Source organism: Triticum dicoccoides, chromosome 5A (assembly GCF_002162155.2).
Source record: "Triticum dicoccoides isolate Atlit2015 ecotype Zavitan chromosome 5A, WEW_v2.0, whole genome shotgun sequence".
NCBI classification, from domain to species: Eukaryota; Viridiplantae; Streptophyta; class Magnoliopsida; order Poales; family Poaceae; genus Triticum; species Triticum dicoccoides.
The window spans coordinates 591,734,719-591,754,958 of record NC_041388.1 but is presented as its reverse complement, the minus strand read 5'-3'; positions in this window follow the sequence as shown (position 1 = coordinate 591,754,958).

Sequence of the window (20,240 nt, the reverse complement as noted above, 5' to 3'; positions counted from 1 at the left end):
TCGGGTGACAACTAAATGGTGTGAATGAGCCTTTGCTAGTATGTTTTAGGGATTTATGTTTGCAAAAATGCTACACCTAGTTACGTTCCCACCTTACGTAAACTTCCTAACTAATCTCCCCCCCCCCCCCCAATTTCAACTGGGTGGGCCCCCCTCCTCTAATTTCGCCCAACAAAAAGATGCCACCTGGCCTATTACGTTAATTACGTAGATGTAGCATTGTTGTTATGTTTGTGGCTAGGTTACTAGTCCCACCAATTCCTGGAAACATGGCATCTTGGACATGTTTGTAATCAAATTTTAGAAGCCTTATTTGATAGTATTTTTAAAAAAATATCAAAATCATGGCATCTTGAAAATTGTTTTCCCTTCCAAGGATCTGAGTCTATGCATAGTACTAGAAAACATGCATATAAGAGCAACTCTAGCAGACCCCGCATCCGTCCCCGACCCGCAAAATAACCGTCAAAATGGGTGTAGGGGCGGAAAAACCTGCCCGATCAGACCCCGCATCCTGCCCCGGCTCGCAAAGTATTTTGAGGGGCGCGGCAAAATCCCGACCCCAACCCGGGAATACGCGGGTTTCCCTCTCGCGATTGCGGTGCCCTGCATCACAGAGAAGCAGTTGGCGGGAGGGACATTTTAGCTCGCGCGATTTCCCCCTCCTTCCGCCGCCGACCGCCCTTGCTTCCGCCCGCCGCTGGCTTCCGGCCAAATCTACAGGCGGAATCGGTCCGCGGGGCCGCCCCACACCCTCCCACGCTGAGATGCTGCACCGACCCCCCCTCCGGATCCGGCGAGAAGAGCCGCCCTCGTCGCTGCCGCCGCCGGGGATCGACCACCGTCGGGCCCGCCTCCTCGTCGACGCCCGGGATCACCCACCGCGTCCGCCACCGGTTAGTGCGTTTTGTTGTGATTTTTGCGAGCGGTATAGTAAATTTGATGCGTCGGTGCACATGTAGATGGAGTTGAGCCCGTGCGAGAAGTTCTTGCTCTCTGATTCGTCTGATTCGGACAACTCGGATGTTGAGACCATGCTTGCGAACTTTCGGCAGCAAACATTGGTCATGGCACTTGTCGTGAAGGAGCACGAAGACGAGAACCGGAAGAGGAGGCGAGGATCGACCGTCGGGTGTCTTTGCATTCCCCGGAATCGTCATCTTGGGAACGAGATGTTGATGCAAGACTACTTCGCGGAGAATCCTACATATCCACCGCACCTCTTCCGGAGAAGGTACCGAATGCGCCGATCCCTCTTTGTCAAAATTGTTCAAGCTTGCGAGGCAAATTGCCGGTATTTTACTCAAAGAAGAAATGTTGCGGACTTAAAGGGATTTAGTGTATATCAAAAAATCTCCGCGACAATGCGGGTGATTGCATATGGTGTTCCGGCTGACTATGCCGATGAGTACCTTAGCATTGGTGAAGATACAATTCAATCTGTGCGTATATTTGCAAAGGTGATCATCCGTGTCTTTGGTCCCGAGTATCTTCGGGCACCCAACGAAGATGACACAAAGAAATTGATGACAACTAATGAGAGGAGAGGTTGGCCTGGCATGCTAGGTAGCATTGATCGTATGCATTGGACTTGGAAAATTTGCCTCAAGGCATGACAAGGAATATATTGTGGCAAGTCTCGTGATGCAACAATTGTGATAGAGGTCCTAGCATCCGAGCATTTATAGATTTGGCATTGCTTTTTTGGTATGCCTGGCACTCTCAATGATATCAATGTGTTGCAACTGTCTCATTTGTTTGCTATAATTGCTAGTGGTGATACTCTTGCTTGCAACTACGCTATCAATGGGCATGAATACACAAAGGGGTACTATCTTGCAGATGGTATATACCCTTCTTGGTGCACATTTGTCAAAAGCATCAAAGAACCCAAAACTAAAAACAATGTGAATTTGCAAGGGTGCAAGAGGCAGCCCGAAAAGACATTGAAAAAGCATTCGGTGTTTTGCAATCTAGGTTTACCATTGTCCGTGGTCCTGCTCGTTTTTGGGATAAGAAAACCTTGAAAAATATTATGACATGTTGTGTTATCCTGCACAATATGATTTTTGAAGATGAGAGAGAAATGAACTTGGAATTCTTCTATGACAACGTGGGTAGTCGTGTCAAACCAGCTAGAGACCGTAACCGTATTAGAGCTTTTCGTCAAACATACAAGGAGGTTGAAAATGCAAACACCCACTTTCAACTTCAGGAGGATCTCATTCAGCACCATTGGCAAGGGCTGGACAGTGACTCATTTTTGTATTCATTTATATTTGTATTCATGACAAGTTTTGTATTGCATTATTTAAGTTTGCTATGGTGATTTGAACAATTATTTGTAATGTGGATGATTATTGTATTATGTTTGATTTGAATAATTTAGTTTTGCTTTCGATTGTTGTATTATGTTGGATTTGATATTCGCGGGCCGATGAGATGCGGGATGCAGCAGCGTAAAGAGCAGACCCCGCAAAGCCGACCCATAAAAAGCATATTTCGGTAATATGCTTTTTTACGGGTCCGTTTGAGGAGTCTGCATCTGTGGCCGTCCAAGCCGACCCGCAAAAGCGGTTTTGCGCGAACTACAAACGCATTTTTGCGGGCCGGCGGGATGCGGGGTCTTCTAGAGTTGCTCTAAGAGCAGGAGTGCCACCAAATATAATTGTTGAGTTGCAAGAGAGACAGGTATATGAAGAGAAAAGAGGTTACCTCCACCCCGCAAATATAGGATCATGCAATCATTAATTATCAGGGTTTTATATATGGCACGAATAGAGTAGGTTAAATTTTTTAACACAGTACAGACGCAAACGCTCATATAAACACGCAGACACTCATCCCTATGAACGCACACACGCACACCCTACCCCTATGAGTACCTTCGAAAGACTGAGCCGGCATATCATCTTGAAATTTACGAAGTCACCGTAGTCACCTCGTCGTCGACGGGAACGTCTCCTCCTCCTACTGAATGCGCATCGCCGGAAATCCTGAAATAAATCCAGGAATAAGTGCGAGCATCAGGACTTGAACCCTGATGGGCTGGGGATACCACAGTCTCTCTAACCATCCAACCACATATTGGTTCGCATAGAGTAGGTTACTTTTGGTGGCAACTAAACTATCCCACAAGAGTTTTGGCTGGGCACCATGTGTCACAGGGTTCAAAGATGAAAGACCAAAAAGCTTTGGGATGGCTCATTGAGTCTTTGATGATCTAAGCACTTGTCGTGCATACTTTCGTTTATGTGATTTCCCTGTTTTAGATGTATGGCTTGGAGTTGTAAGAGTTTTTCAACTCGAACTATGTCTTGGAATTCCTATTTTGTGCATGTTTTTTTGCGGGGTGTACAGACGATATGCTTGTGTGTTATCTAATAGATGAAGATGTGGGAGCGGAAGGATGTTTTATCAATTTCCCTAAGCAGTGAAATTTGGGCTCTTTGAGCTCATTAATTCCAAAAGAACTACTAGAGATAACAATAGCAAACAATCGCACCATAAGGCCTCTTTTGATTCATAGGGTAGGAAAATCGTAGGAATAGAAAAGTCATAGGAAATGAGATGACACGTATATTATATTCTATGAGTGGGAATAGGAAAGAAAATGTCCTTCGATTCAAATCATAGGATTTTTTTCCATTGAGTCTAGGATAATATTTATTTTCCTAGGATAGAAAGAATTCCTTCATAGAAATAGGATTCCATTCCTACAACCAAAGGGCTCTAAAGGAATATTTCCTATAGAAATCACATCCTATGAAATTCCTATAAGATTCCTCTAAACAAGAGGAGGCCTAAACTTTGTTAGATACGTGGGTGATGCAAGATAAGACCATCTTATAACACATCCTAATATGTTTTCTTAAAATAAGCCCCTTTGAGAAATAAAAATGCCTTGAAGTCACATAATGTGGTTGACAGGCAATCTTATTTGAACTGTAACATGTAATTTAGAGATAACAATAGAAATATATATACAAAGGGTTGTCTCTTAGTTCTATTTCTAGTAACTAGATATATCAAAATATGTGGTGAGAGATATCGTGCTACAATATCGTCTCTTAATTAAGAGAGGCAAACATTTTCTTTGGTTTTCTCCCTTCACCTCGACAAATTTATATGTTGCAAAGTAAGATAAGGGCAACTCCAATGCGGATCACCAACCACACAACATTAAATGTGTCCACGGACAGCTGGCGAGACATCGGCCACCCAACCCTACTCATCTAATATTGGGCCACTCAATTATTTTTCCTATGCCTAGAGTATTTAAAAATAGTAAAAATAAATATCACAATTCATTGATAATAGAAAGATGGATATTTCAGTGCAACAATAATTCAAATATAAAAATTACAATTCAAACATAATTTTTTGAAATAAAATAGTTCGGATTTGAATTTAACTTATTCAAATACATGTGTTTATTTATCCATATGAAATGCCCACAAATGCTTGATCGGATCATTATGAAACTGCCATGATTTCCTCGACTAAGAAACTGATGACGCACTTGGAGAGAATCGTGAAACGTAGCCGGATTTTGCTCAACAAGAAAAGGTTTGCATTCACCCATATCTTGAAATTCCAGACCTTGGTGAACTCCCTCGCCCTCATCTTCCACAATCATGTTGCACATGACCACACAAGCTGTCATCTCCTCCCATGATGTCTCTGCATCTCATAGTTTAGCAGGTCTGTGAACAACTACAGAACGGGCTTGGAGCACTCCAAATGCCCCTTCCACATCCTTCCGAACTCCTTGTGTTTTGGGTAGAGTCATATTTTGTTACCCCTTAGCTCATAGATGATATTGACGAAGGTCACACACGAAGGTTAGATACCATCAAAAAGATAGTACCCCATGTTGTATCATGACCATTTTATGGTATAGTTGCACGCAAGGACTTCGCCGGCACACAACCTTGCAAACAAAAAAGACCATTGCAACACGTGAATGAAATATACCCTAGAGGAAATAATAAAGTTATTATTTATTTCCTTATATCATGATAAATGTTTATTATTCATGCTAGAATTGTATTAACCGGAAACATAATACATGTGTGAATACATAGACAAACAGATTGTCACTAGTATGCCTCTACTTGACTAGCTCATTGATCAAAGATGGTTATGTTTCCTAACCATATACATGAGTTGTCATTTGATTAACGGGGTCACATCATTAGGAGAATGATATGATTGACATGACCCATTCCGTTAGCTTAGCACTAGATCGTTTAGTATGTTGCTATTGCTTTCTTCATGACTTATACATGTTCCTATGACTATGAGATTATGCAACTCCCGTTTACCGGAGGAACACTTTGTGTGCTACCAAACGTCACAACGTAACTGGATGGTTATAAAGGTGCTCTACAGGTGTCTCCAAAGGTACTTGTTGGGTTGGCGTATTTCGAGATTAGGATTTGTCACTCCGATTGTCGAAGAGGTATCTCTGGGCCCTCTCGGTAATACACATCACTTAAGCCTTGCAAGCATTGAAACTAATGAGTTAGTTGCGGAATGATGTATTACGGAACGAGTAAAGAGACTTGCCCGTAACGAGATTGAACTAGGTATTGAGATACCGACGATCGAATATCGGGCAAGTAACATACCGATGACAAAGGGAACAACGTATGTTGTTATGCAGTTTGACCGATAAAGATCTTCGTAAATATGTAGGAGCCAATATGAGAATCCAGGTTCCGCTATTGGTTATTGACCGGAGACGTGTCTCGGTCATGTCTACATAGTTCTCGAACCCGTAGGGTCCGCACGCTTAAAGTTCGATGACGATTATATTATGAGTTTATCTGTTTTGATGTATCGAAGGAGTTCGGAGTCCCGGATGAGATAGGGGACATGACGAGGAGTCTCGAAATGGTTGAGACATAAATATCGATATATTGGACGACTATATTCGGACATCGGAAAGGTTCCGAGTGATTCGGGTATTTTCGGGAGTACCGAGGAGTTACGGGAATTCGTATTGGGCCTTAATGGGCCATACGGGAAAGGAGAGAAAGGCCTCAAAGGGTGGCCGCACCCCTCCCCATGGGCTGGTCCAAAATGGACTAGGGAGGGGGGCGCCCCCTTCCTTCCTTCTCCTTTTCCCTTCCCTTTCCTTCCCTCCTACTCCTACTACTTGGAAGGGCTCCTAGTTGAAAGTGCTAGTGATCGACTAGAGGGGGGGTGAATAGGCGATTTTTATGAAAGTCTTCAAGACATGTAAGTTTCGAAGACAAACGATACAAAAAACCTATTATCATGCAGCGGAAGGTAGACTACACTAGGCAAACCATAGTCATGTATTCAATGAAGTGAAAGCACAATGAAAAATAGTAGCTAGGCAGTAAGGATCAGGTAGGATCAGGTACCACCTTTGACTTCAATGTCTTCATACATTTTTAGGGGTCATCTCTGGTAGGAAAACCGAATCAATGAGGGACTTCTACCTGTGTTATCCTGTAATTCTCACAAACACATTAGTCCCTCAACTAGGTTTGTCGTCAATACTCCAAAACCAACTAGGGGTGGCACTAGATGCACTTACAATCTCCCCCTTTTTGGTGATTGATGGCAAACTAGTTGAAGTTTTCAACGGGGAATATAATACGTGAAATTGTAAAGGATAAGGAATTGTATTCATAAGTTGCAAGGGCTCCCCCTGAAGATGTGCATATAAGTAATTTGCTTTTGGAATGCAAATGCACATGGCAGGTTGTACTTGTGGAGATCCTCTTCAACTTATGATGACAATTCATCATGCATGAAAGGTATGTGAAGATAATGACATGCATAATAAAAAATGGACGTCTGCAAAATGATCTAAGTGCGGAATTTATCGTCGCACATGCGGGATTTATCATCGCATCACAAAATAGCAAATAAGTAGCAGACGACCATCGAGTTTAAGTGTTACAACTTAAAGAACCAAATGTATCAAAATGAGAGTTGTAAACACTAGGCAAAACATAAAGTAACCACCCATATGGACCCGCTTGAAGACTATCAAACTCATATGCTTCTCCCCCTTTTGTCAGTGAGGACCAAAAAGGTTTGAAGACATAGAGCATCTACTCGTTCCCATGAAGAGTAGGTGAAGCAGCAGGGTCGTCGGTGGTGTTCGGCGGTGCAGAAGAACTTGGGGCAGTGTCGAGGCGTACGGAAGTAGGGGGCGGTGAAGTGGCATCATCTTCGTCCTCGATTAGTCTGGCATTCACAGTTGCCGCAGAGGAAGAGAACTCAGAGTCTTCAAGAGATGGAGTTCATCGCAGCACAGCCCTTCGGGGAGGTGTGGAGTCAAACTTGAAACGTTCAGAGAAGCCATCCTCTTGAAGATCATCCTCGGAACACATAAGCGTCAGCCCTTTCCATGTACGCTGTCAGGTTTCATGGGCAACAAAGGCATTCTTGGTGGCAAGATTGCGAATGCGGTTGACATCCACCAAGAGGCTTTGCATTTGGCGCTTCAGCCAGTCATGATGCCTATCCTGTTTCTGATGAAGAGCAACCAGAAGCTTTCGGTCATTGAGAACACGAGATCGCTTCTTGGGTCGTTGGGCAATAGTGCTTTCAGTGGCTTCAGTAAGAGCACGATGAGGTGCACGTGTAGTACTAGCCAGAGGATAAACACGAGTGACTGCTTCAACTCCTTCAATATTCTGAGTGAAACTTTGATGCTCCGCATTCTGAAGACTAAGAGGTTCCTTGGCAGGCTTTGGATAAATGGCTTCAACGGACATATCCACATCAGGCAGAAAGATCCGATGATTGCGAGCAGATGGCTGATATGAGATAGCCGAGTGGAGTTTAATCAGCCGCGTTATCCATGGAGCGTAGAACTTTAAGCCAAAAAGATCAGATCCTGATGCAGCAAGTTGGCGGATAAAGAAGTCTTGTGCATTGAAGCATTTTCCATGAAGAATATAGAAGACCAAAGTCTTCATTGCACCTTCCAGCTTTGCATGTGGAGAATGTCCTTTGATGGGCCAGAGAGTTCACCTTATAATGTGATAGATAATCCTTGGCAGATACTCAAGGTCTTCAACAAAGAACTCCTTAGGATATGCAACATCTTGTGGCAAAGGCTTCATCATACTGAGCATCTGACTCATGTTCGGTTCAGGCTTTTGAAAGATGCTCTCCATAGCTTCACTTTGAAGCTGACAGCCAGGTTCATAGAGATCTCCAGGAGTGGGCAGACCAGTGAGCTCAATGATATCAAAGGCTTTGGCTTTGTGATGAACATTTCCTGTCATCCACTCAAGGACCCAAGTCTTCGGATCTCTGTTGTAACCACGTATGTGAAATGTGGCATAAAATTGGAGTAGCAACTCTTCATTCCAGTGCTCTTGGTCGGTGAGGAAAGGCAACAATCCAACCTCTTTGAAGCAATCCAGAGCTTCTTCCAAACAGGGCAGACCAGCTATTGCTTCGGTGAGGCATATGTGGGAAGATGCGACCTTGATTGTACAGAATGCAGGAGTAATAGCTTCGCTGCGGATAGCTCCAGAACCGATCAGAAGATATTCGTTCCCTTGAGTAGGGGTTCTTGGAGCTATTGAAGAAGGTGTTGTCTGCTTTGAAGCCGTTGACATTGAAGGATCCAGGTGCTGTTGCAGGACCTGGAAACCTGGGCAACCTTGGCATTGGCTTCTGTACCTGAGGCCTATGCTCAATATGATAGTCAAACTGAGGACCAGCAGCAGGCGCAGGAACAGAAGCAGTAACATCATTGGCTTCGCTGACTTCTGGTTCTTGGGTTGGTGTAGGCTCCACATTTACTTCAGCCATGACAACGTTAGTGGCTTCATTGGTGTTGGTGGTGGCAGCCTCAAGATTTTCTACCTCCACTTGATGAGCTGGAGGGTCGGGCACAGACACGTTCTCCTCGAGAACAGCTTCTTCAGTAGTTGGGGGAGTAGGGGCATGTTCGTCTTCTTGGGTGTCATCGGCTGATGCAGCTGGAATGTCTTCAGCAGCTTTAGCCTCAGACTCGGTGACTTGAGACCTTGGTCCTTTGCGAAGCCTGCGTAACGCTGGCGACGCCTTTGGAGATGGAGTTGGCTGGGTCTCAAAGTCATCATCTTCTTCTTGCCGGGGTGGTGTGACTCGTTGTTGTGGGTGATCAGCCCATGATGCATCCTGAGCAATTGGCGTCAGAGGACGACCAATGCTGATGAGTTCACTATGCGTAAGCACAGGCGGTGATACCTGTTGGTGCTCGATCTGAGGAAGAACTACATCATCGTCAACATTGTCATGGTGACCAATGTCTTCAGCAGCGATGAGATCAGCTGCTGGAATGTCTTCAGCTTCATGAGCCTCTGTGAAAGCAGGCTCATGGACAGTCAGTTGGCGCTCTTGATGTTCAGCGGCAGGGCGAACCATGGAGATAGGTTCAACAATTAAGGGCTCTGTGGGAGCAGCCCGATCCTTCTTGGTCTTGCGCTTCTTCTTGGAGGGAGCAGTAGCAGAGGCTTCAGGATGTTTCCTCTTTCTGGCTTCAGCCTCAGCAGTCCTCGTCTTCTTTAGTTCTGAAGCGGTAGACCTGGATTTTGGCTTCAAGCCAGTCATGCTGGTTGGGAAGACAATGGGATGTGCTTCCTGCCTTGGTGCGTCAGGTTCGGCCATAGCGGGCTTCTTCTTTTTTTGCTTTGCAGCCATCCTGGGGTCGATGCCAGGACGCCCAAGGGCCTTGCGCTTCTCAGCCTCATTGTAGGCTTGCACACACTTGTCAGCCAGACTCTTCATGCGCTCACGAGAACCTTGAGCTTCTTCACGCTTCTTGAGAAAGGCTTCTTTGAGCTCGTGCAGCATGATCTTGAAGTTCTTGACCTCTTGCACGCTGAGCTTGGCTATATGCTTCTTGAACTGAGCTTTCTCAAAGTCAATCTTTTGCTTCAGTTCGACGATGCGCTGAGCTAGAGCTAGCTCTGAAGCAATGGCGCCATGGAAGGCGACACTGAGGCCAATGGGAAGTTGCGGGTCTTCAAAGCTGAGGTTGGGCATGTCAAACCACTCATCAATGAAGTCATGGATGATTGCCACGTCAAAGAGAGGCAAATTGTTGAAGATTTCTGCTTCTTCTTTGCTCTTGATCAGTTGCTCAAGAGCGTCATCTACAAGATCTTCATCACTGGACAGATCAATGGCATCGTTGCACAGAATAGCAGCAGAAGTCAGTTCTTGGCTGGTATGTGGCAGAGGCATCTTGACTCTCGGGGGCTTGGAGATGCGTGACAGATCTTCAGACTGCACACTGTCTTCAGGAGGTGCAGTAGCCAATGGCTTCGTCCGTGAGATTTTTGGTGCTGAGGCAGGCTTTGAAGCTTTAGGCAGCTTTGGCTTCCGCGGCTTTGGAGTAGGAGCTGGGGCTTCATCAGTGCCAGCATCATCATCGGAATGATCCACTTTGGCACCTTGAACAGAGATGTGAGTGATGAGGCCATCCAGGTTGTAGAACGGACTGACGACATTGGGTTCGGCATCGCGGGTGCCATCTGCACGGGGAGCAGAGGGACCAGGGTTGAAGTCTAGTCCCAATGACTTCTTGTTCTGCTTCGCCGAATTCTGGGCAAACTGGAAGTTGCGCTTGAACAGATTGTCGTCACGACACCATAGCAGTGACGATGGGTCAGCATCCGTAGGCTGTGGTCCACGGACCATGCAGGGATAGAAGTCTTGTTCAATGGCTTCATCTCTGGACCTGGGTTGAAGATTTCTGTATAGGATGTCTCCCCATGGTCGCTTGATGGCATTCTTCTCAGCATATTCCTTTGTCACAAACCTGTACTTGAACCACTGTTCTGCCCAATATCGTCGAATCCATTGGATGCGTGTCTTGCACTGATTGTAATCCTCTTCTGGATCTGTCTTGTATAGTTCTGAGAGGTCATCGGGCGGATCTCTTGACGTTTCACCTCGACGCTTTCTGCCACCCTTCCTTGTTGATTTCTTTGCAGCCATGAACTTTAAACTGAATGGCTTCAATATGTTCAAAGGCTTCAAGGGCTTTCGCTTGCTGGACAAACAGGAACTAGCTTCGGGAGAATTTATATGATGCTGTAAGAATTCTGCAAATGAATGCAGACTATGAGAACCAAGGGATTCTCCCACGGACATGTACCTGTGACAGCATTAAGGTGCGAGGGAAGGGGAAGAGGTCATATGCATTCTCAGAAGATTTTGAAGATAAATCAGTTTAGAAGACATTGACCTCATCATGCGAAGACATTCACCCATAGATAAGGAGTTGGTTCCAGATTTGTACGAATCCACGGATCAGTACAAGTGAGGAATCTAACTACTTTGTGAAGCATAAGTGAACATACTAGGCATAATATGAGATGCAGCATGAAGTGGATCCAACTTGTGTGAACAGAAACTGCTTGTGGCAGAAAGTGACGAATCTATAGGATCAAAGGGGCCGTAAAAAGGAAGTTTTATTTACCACACAAGGAACTGCTAGACGGAGTGGAAGAGGAGGCCGAGCAGTTCGATCGTCCGTGCCCTAACTTGGCAACGGAGGACACCTACGGCGACCGCAGAGCAGACGATGTCCGTGGCCGGCATGAAGACGGCGTCGGAGAGGTCGCGGCAGCTAAGCGCTTCGTCACCGGCGTCGTCGAGGGCTAGCGGTGGCGCTAGGGTTCGTGCGAGAGTGGAAGAAAGGATAATGACTGTGGTGAGGCATGTATTTATAGGGACAGGGACGGCACAACGTTATTACACAGGTGCCCCTGACGATTCACATCTGAAGAACACGTGTCCATCATGCAACATATCGGAGGTTGTTCCATGTTCCCACGCACGCCTGGATTGTCGGGTGGTCGTTCCCACTTCTCCGGGTTTCAGGTGAAGGAATTAGCATTGAAAACAGACTTAATGTTTGTCTCTGTATCTTCTGCTGACAAGGACGCAGAGAAGATATTCGACAGTTTCAATAGAATGCATATGATCTGGAGAGATAGAGTTTGAGATAGAAGGCATAGAGAGGTTAGGGTCCGATCACATTCACTTAGTTCAAAAGATTCAACAAGAAGACATAGCTATAAGTGAATGATGTAGAGGACAGAACACTAGTATATATATATATATATATATATATATATATATATATATATATATATATATATATATATATATATATATATATGATCAACATAATGAATATAATCATGAAGACATGTTGAGATTGAAGCCAAATCAAATGTGAAGACACAACAAATGTAACACCATGGGTAAAACACTTCAAACAGACGAATTTTGTGGTGGCGTTACCCACCGTATAGGAAGTATTAGACCCAGACACGGCGACAATTATCGTGGCGCTCCGAAGTCAAATTCCACATTAATGTATTCACACTTAGAATGTATGTCTTCATTGATTGAAGATATACTTTACTTCGTGTGTTGCACATCTAAGTCATCAATATGCATAAGTGTTAGGATGTGTGCCTGATCACAGGACATTTGAGGATTCCAAGATATTTGGCTCACACCGTAACTTGCAAAATCTCTTCTCATCCAAGGGCTTGATGAAGATATCTGCCAATTGCTCTTCAGTGTTGACGTGTATGATATCAATATCTTCCTTCACAACATGATCTCTGAGAAAGTGATGACGAATTTCAATGTGCTTTGTCTTCGAGTGCTGAACTGGGTTGTTGGCAATCTTGATGGCGCTTTCGTTGTCGCAGTAGAGTGGCACTTGCTTCAGATGAATGCCATAGTCTTTGAGTGTTTGCTTCATCCACAGAAGCTGAGCGCAGCAAGATCCAGCAGCAATGTATTCAGATTCAGCAGTGGAGAGAGATACACAGTTCTGCTTCTTTGAAGACCAGCATACAAGAGATCGTCGCAGAAAATGACATGTTCCTGATGTAGACTTGCGATCCACCTTGTCACCAGCATAATCAGCATCCGAGAATCCAACCAGATCAAACTCTGAGCCCTTTGGATACCATAATCCTAGAGTTGGGGTGTAAGCCAAATATCGAAGAATTCGCTTCACAGCTAAGTGATGCGATTCCTTTGGTGCCGCTTGGAATCGAGCACACATGCAAACACTAAGCATAATATCTAGCCTAGATGCACACAGATAAAGTAAAGAACCAATCATGGAGCGGTATACCTTTTGATCGAACTCTTTACCATTGTCGTCGAGACCCAGATGATGTTTGGCTGGCATTGGCGTCGTGAAGCCTTTGCAATATTGCATACCAAACTTCTTCAGGCAATCTTTGAGATACTTCTCTTGAGATATAAAGATGTTGTTGCGTTGCTGACGTATTTGAAGACCAAGGAAGAACTTCAGCTCACCCATCATGGACATCTAATATTGCTCTTGCATCATATATCCAAACTCTTCATTGTATTTCTGATTGGTGCAGCCGAAGATAATGTCATCCACATATATTTGGCACACAAACAGTTCACCATCATATGTCTTCGTGAAGAGAGTGGGGTCGAGGGAACCAGATTTGAAGCCTTTGCTCTTCAAGAAGTCTTTGAGTGTGTCATACCAAGCCCGAGGGGCTTGTTTGAGGCCATACAGTGCCTTGTTGAGCTTGTATACCATGTCAGGATGTTTTGGATCTTCAAAGCCAGGTGGTTGTGCGACATACACTTCTTCTTCAATCTTGCCATTGAGAAAAGCGCTCTTCACATCCATTTGATATAGAAGTATGTTATGATGATTTGCATAGGCCAGCAGTATGCGTATGGCTTCAAGTCTAGCCACAGGAGCAAATGTTTCATTGAGTCAATCCCTTCAACTTGAGTGTATCCTTGAGCAATGAGACGAGCTTTGTTTCTGACAACTTGACCATGCTCATCTTGCTTGTTGCGATATATCCATTTGGTGCCTATTATATTGTGCTTCCGAGGATCAGGACACTTAACCAGTTCCATACATTATTCAGCTCAAACTGTTGAAGCTCTTCTTGCATAGCTTGAATCCATTCAGATTCCATGAAGGCTTCTTCTACTTTCTTGGGTTCTGTTATTGAGATGAATGCGAAGTGCCCATAGAAATTTGCTAGCTGTGTTGCCCTTGAACGAGTGAGTGGACCTGGTGCATTGATGCTATCGATTATTCTCTCAATCTGCACTTCATTTGCAACACGAGGATGTACATGACGAAGATTTTTCTCTTGCTGATCATTGTCATTGTTAGAGGGATTGTCTTCAGGCTGAGCATTGTCTTCAGGTTGATCAGGTGCGGAGATGATAAGTTCTTCTTCAGGTTGAGCTTCAGAAGGTATGATTTCTCCAGTTCCCATAAGTTTGATTGATTCACTGGATGGAACTTCATCTAGCACATTTGGCAAGTGCTCTCTTTGTGAGACGTTAGTTTCATCGAACCGCACATCCACTATTTCAACCACTTTGTAATTAAAGAGATTGAAGACTCTGTAGGAGTGCGAATCCTTTCCATATCCAAGCATAAAACCCTCATGTGCTTTTGGTGCAAATTTTGAAGTGTGATGTGGATCCTTGATCCAGCACTTGGCGCCAAATACTTTGAAGTAACTGTCATTTGGCTTCTTGCCAGTAAGGAGCTCATAGGATGTCTTGTTCAGAAGCTTGTGAAGATAAACACGGTTGATGATATGGCATGCAGTATCAATGGCTTCAGGCCAGAATTTTCTTGGAGTCTTGTATTCATCAAGCATCGTCCGAGCCATCTCAATAAGTGTTCTGTTCTTGCGTTCGACGACGCCATTCTGCTGTGGCGTGTACGGAGCTGAGAATTCATGTGTGATGCCCAAAGTATCAAGATATGTATCTAGGCCAGTGTTCTTGAATTCAGTGACATTGTCACTTCTGATGTGCTTTATCTTGGCGCCATAGTTGTTTATTGCTCGATTGGCGAAGCGTCTGAAGACATCCTGCACTTCAGTCTTGTAAAGGATTATATGCACCCAAGTATATCTTGAATAATCATCAACAATGACAAAGCCATAGAGACAAGCAGTAGTAGTAAGAGTTGAGTAATGAGTGGGACCGAAAAGATCCATGTGTAGCAGTTCGAAGGGTTGAGTCGTTGTCATAATTGTCTTCGAGGGATGCTTGGCCCTCGTCATCTTTCCTGCTTCACAGGCACCGCATAAGTGATCCTTCTTAAACTTGACGCCCTCGATGCCTATGACATGCTTCTTCCTTGCAAGGGTGTGGAGGTTCCTCATGCCAGCATGCCCTAGCCTTCGATGCCAGAGCCAGCATTCAGAAGCTTTTGCTAGAAGACATGCTGCAAGTTGTGGTCCTGCTGAGAAATCTACAACATACAAATCATCTTTTCGATACCCTTCAAACACTAGAGACTTGTCAGATTCCATTAGTACAAGGCAACGATATTTTCCAAACATCACAATCATGTTTAAACACAAAGCATTGAGACAGACATTAAGTTGAAACCAAGGGATTCAACAAGCATGACTTTATCCATGTGTTGATCCTTTGAGATTGCAACTCTACCTAGACCCAATACCTTGCTTTTACCAGTGTCAGCAAATGTGATGTGACTTTTGTCTGATGGACGTAAAGTTGAGTCCATGAGAAGGCTTCGCTTGCCAGTCATGTGATTTGTACACCCACTATCAATAATCCATTCTGAAGCAACTGGTGTCGTACCCTTGGCACCGCGTGCCATGAAGCAGTAGGAAGGAGCGGAGTAGTCCTTGTCATTTGCATCGGTGTCGGTGATGAAGTCATTTTCTTCAGTGTTGAAGATGGACTTGGCAACGTATGCTCTAGCCAGACTTGCAACGCCAGAATCAGACTCCTCCTCAGACTCCGCCTCCGCCTCCTCAGAAGCGGACTCATCCTCAGAGTCCATTTCCTTGCCAACAAACGCACGTGCCTTGCCAGATGAGCTCTTCTTGTGTGATGAAGACTTGGAGGAAGACTTGGAAGAAGATTTTGAGTATTTCTTCTTCTTTTTGTCGTCAGAGTCATACTCCTTGCTCTTCTTCTTCTTCTTGTTCTCATTGTCCCACTGTGGACACTCAGAGATGTAGTGCCAGGTTTCTTGCACTTGTGACATGTTCTCTTCTTGTAGTCATGAGCATAAGCTTCATCATTCCTTGAGCTTGATCGTGAAGACTTTCTGAAGCCTTTCTTCTTGGTGAATTTTTGGAACTTCTTCACAAGCATAGCAAGCTCCCTTCCAATGTCTTCAGGATCATCAGAACTGCTGTCAGACTCTTCTTCCGATTAGGAGACAGCCTTTGCCTTCAAGGCACGAGTTCGCCCATAGTTGGGACCGTAGATGTCTCTTTTCTCAGAAAGCTGAAACTCGTGTGTGTTGAGCCTTTCAAGTATGTCAGACGGATCGAGTGTCTTGAAATCAGGACATTCTTGAATCATCAGGGCTAGGGTGTCAAACGAACTATCAAGTGATCTCAGGAGTGTCTTGACGACTTCATTCTTGGTGATCTCAGTAGCGCCGAGGGCTTGAAGCTCATTTGTGATGTCACTGAGTCGATCAAACGTGAGCTGGACATTCTCATTGTTATTTCTCTTGAACCGGTTGAAGAGGTTGCGAAGGACACTGATTCTCTGATCTCTCTGGGTTGAGACGCCTTCGTTAACCTTGGATAGCCAGTCCCAGACTAGCTTAGATGTTTCCAAAGCACTCACGCGGCCATACTGTCCTTTGGTCAGATGACCACAGATGATATTCTTGGCAGTAGAGTCCAGTCGAACGAACTTCTTGACATCAACGATAGTGACACCTTCTCCAGCCTTGGGAATGCCGTTCTTGACGACATACCATAGGTCAACATCAATGGCTTCAAGATGCATGCGCATCTTATTCTTCCAGTAGGGATATTCAGTTCCATCGAAGACGGGGCACGCAGCGGAGACTTTAATTATCCCTGCAGTCGACATAGCTAAAACTCCAGGTGGTTAAACCGAATCACACAGAACAAGGGAGTACCTTGCTCTGATACCAATTGAAAGTGCTAGTGATCGACTAGAGGGGGGGTGAATAGGCGATTTTTATGAAAGTCTTCAAAACATGTAAGTTTCGAAGACAAACGATAGAAATAAACCTATTATCATGCAGCGGAAGGTAGACTACACTAGGCAAACCATAGTCATGTATTCAATGAAGTGAAAGCACAATGACAAATAGTAGCTAGGCAGTAAGGATCAGGTAGGAAGATGTTGAGAAGCCAATCAGTACACGTAATCACTTAGTGAAGTCGAATGGTGATGCTATCGTACAATGACTTCACAAGAACCAACAGTAAGTAAAGGGGAGAGAAGGATGAAACCAGTGACTCGTTGAAGACAATGATTTGTTGGACCAGTTCCAGTTGTTGTGACAACTGTACGTCTGGTTAGGGAGGCTGAGATTCAACTCAAAAGACCTCGTCTTCACCTTATTTCCCTTGAGCTAAGGACACCCAGTCCTCGCCCAATTACTCTGGTAAGTCTTCAAGGTAGACTTCCAAACCTTCACAGACTTCGTTCACCGGCGATCCACAATGACTCTTGGATGCTCAGAACGCGATGCCTAACCGGCTGGAGGATTCACAGTCCTCAAGTGTAATAAGTCTTCAGATCACACAGACAAGAAGACTTAAGTGATGCCTAACACTCTTTGGCTCTGGTTGGTTAGGGCTTTATCCTCTCAAGGAATTCTCTCTCAAAGGCTTCGAGGTGGGTTGCTCTTGAACGACAAAAGCCGTACTTTAACTCTGAGCAGCCAACCGTTTATGGTTGTAGGGGGTGGGCTATTTATAGCCACTAGGCAACCCGACCTGATTTGTCCGAAATGACCCTGGGTCACTAAGGAACTGACACGTGTTCCAACAGTCAGATTTCAAACACACATGGCAACTTTACTTGGGCTACAAGCAAAGCTGACTTGTCCAACTCTGAACAAGATTCCCTCTCATAGTCTTCACTCGAAGACATAGGATTTTGGTTAAGCATCACTTCAGTCATTCTGACTGGTTTTCTTGGACCCCACTTAATAGTACGGTGGTTCCTATGACTCAACAAAGAAGAAAAAGAACTACGAAAGATCTAAGTCTTCGTGCTCCATAGTCTTCATGCGATGTCTTCTCTTATCATAGTCTTCAAGGTGAATGTCTTCACTTACCACCTTTGACTTCAATGTCTTCATACATTTTTAGGGGTCATCTCTGGTAGGAAAACCGAATCAATGAGGGACTTCTACCTGTGTTATCCTGCAATTCTCACAAACACATTAGTCCCTCAACTAGGTTTGTCGTCAATACTCCAAAACCAACTAGGGGTGGCACTAGATGCACTTACACTAGTTCTACTAGGAATAGAGAGGCCCGGCCCTCCCCCTCCTCCACTCCTTTATATACGAGGGTAGGGGGCACCCCAATGACACAACAATTGATCATTGATCTCTTAGCCGTGTGCGGTGCCCCCCTCCACCATAGTCCACCTCGATAATACTGTAGCGGTGCTTAGGCGAAGCCCTGCGTCGGTAGAACATCAACATCGTCACCACGCCATCGTGCTAACAAAACTCTCCCTCAACACTCGGCTGGATCAGAGTTCGAGGGGCGTCATCGGGCTGAACGTGTGCTGAACTCGGAGGTGTTGTACGTTCGGTACTTGATCGGTCGGATCGTGAAGACGTACGACCACATCAACCGCATTGTGCTAACGCTTCCGCTTTCGGTCTACGAGGGTACGTGGACAACACTCTCCCCTCTCGTTGCTATGCATCACCATGATCTTGCGTGTGCGTAGGAATTTTTTTGAAATTACTACATTCCCCAATAGTGGCATCCGAGCCAGGTTTTATGCATTGATGTTATATGCACGAGTAGAACACAAGTGAGTTATGGGCGATACAAGTCATACTGCTTACCAGCATGTCATACTTTGGTTAGGCAGTATTGTTGGATGAAGCGGCCCGGACCGACATTACGCGTACGCTTACGCGAGACTGGTTCTACCGACGTGCTTTGCACACAGGTGGTTGGCGGGTGTCAGTTTCTCCGACTTTAGTTGAACCGAGTATGGCTACACCCGGTCCTTGAGAAGGTTAAAACAACACTAACTTGACGAACTATCGCTGTGGTTTTGATGCGTAGGTAAGAACGGTTCTTGCTCAGCCAGTAGCAGCCACATAAAACTTGCAACAACAAAGTAGAGGACGTCTAACTTGTTTTTGTAGGGCATGTTGTGATGTGATATGGTCAAGACGTGATGAGATATAAGTTTTTGTATGAGATGATCATGTTTTGTTGAAGTTATCGGCAATTGGCAGAAGCCTTCTGGTTGTCTCTTTATTGCATAAGATGCAAGTGCCAAATAATTGCTTTACTTTATCGCTATGCGATAGCAATAGTTGCAAGAGCAATAGTTGGCGAGACGACCATGTGACGACACATTGATATAGATCAAGATGATGGAGATCATGGTGTCATGTCGGTGATGATGGAAATCATGACGATGCTTTGGAGATGGAGATCAAAGGCACAAGATGATGATGGCCACATGTCACACATTTTTATTGCATGTGATGTTTATCTTTTATGCATCTTATCTTGCTTTGATTGACGGTAGCATTATAAGATGATCTCTCACTAAATTTCAAGATAAAAGTGTTCTCCCTGAGTATGCACCGTTGCCAAAGTTCATTGTGCCCAGACACCACGTGATGATCGGGTGTGATAAGCTCTACGTCCATCTACAACAGGTGCAAGCCAGTTTTGCACACGCAGAAATATTCGGGTTAAACTTGACGAGCCTAGCATGTGCAGATATGGCCTCGGAACACTGGAGACTGAAAGGTCGAGCGTGAATCATATAGTAGATATGATCAACATAATGATGTTCACCATTGAAAACTACTCCATTTCACGTGATGATCGGTTATGGTTTAGTTGATTTGGATCACGTGATCACTTAGAAGATTAGAGGGATGTCTTTCTTAGTGGGAGTTCTTAAGTAATATGATTAATTGAACTTAAATTTATCATGAATTTAGTCCTGGTAGTATTAGCGTATCTATGTTGTAGATCAATAGCTCGCGTTTAGCTCCCCTGTTTTTTTATATGTTCCTAGAGAAAACTGAGTTGAAAGATGTTAGTAGCAATGATGCGGATTGGATCCGTGATCTGAGGTTTATCCTCATTGCTGCACAGAAGAATTATGTTCTTGATGCACCGCTAGGTGACAAACCTATTGCAGGAGCAGATGCAGATGTTATGAAC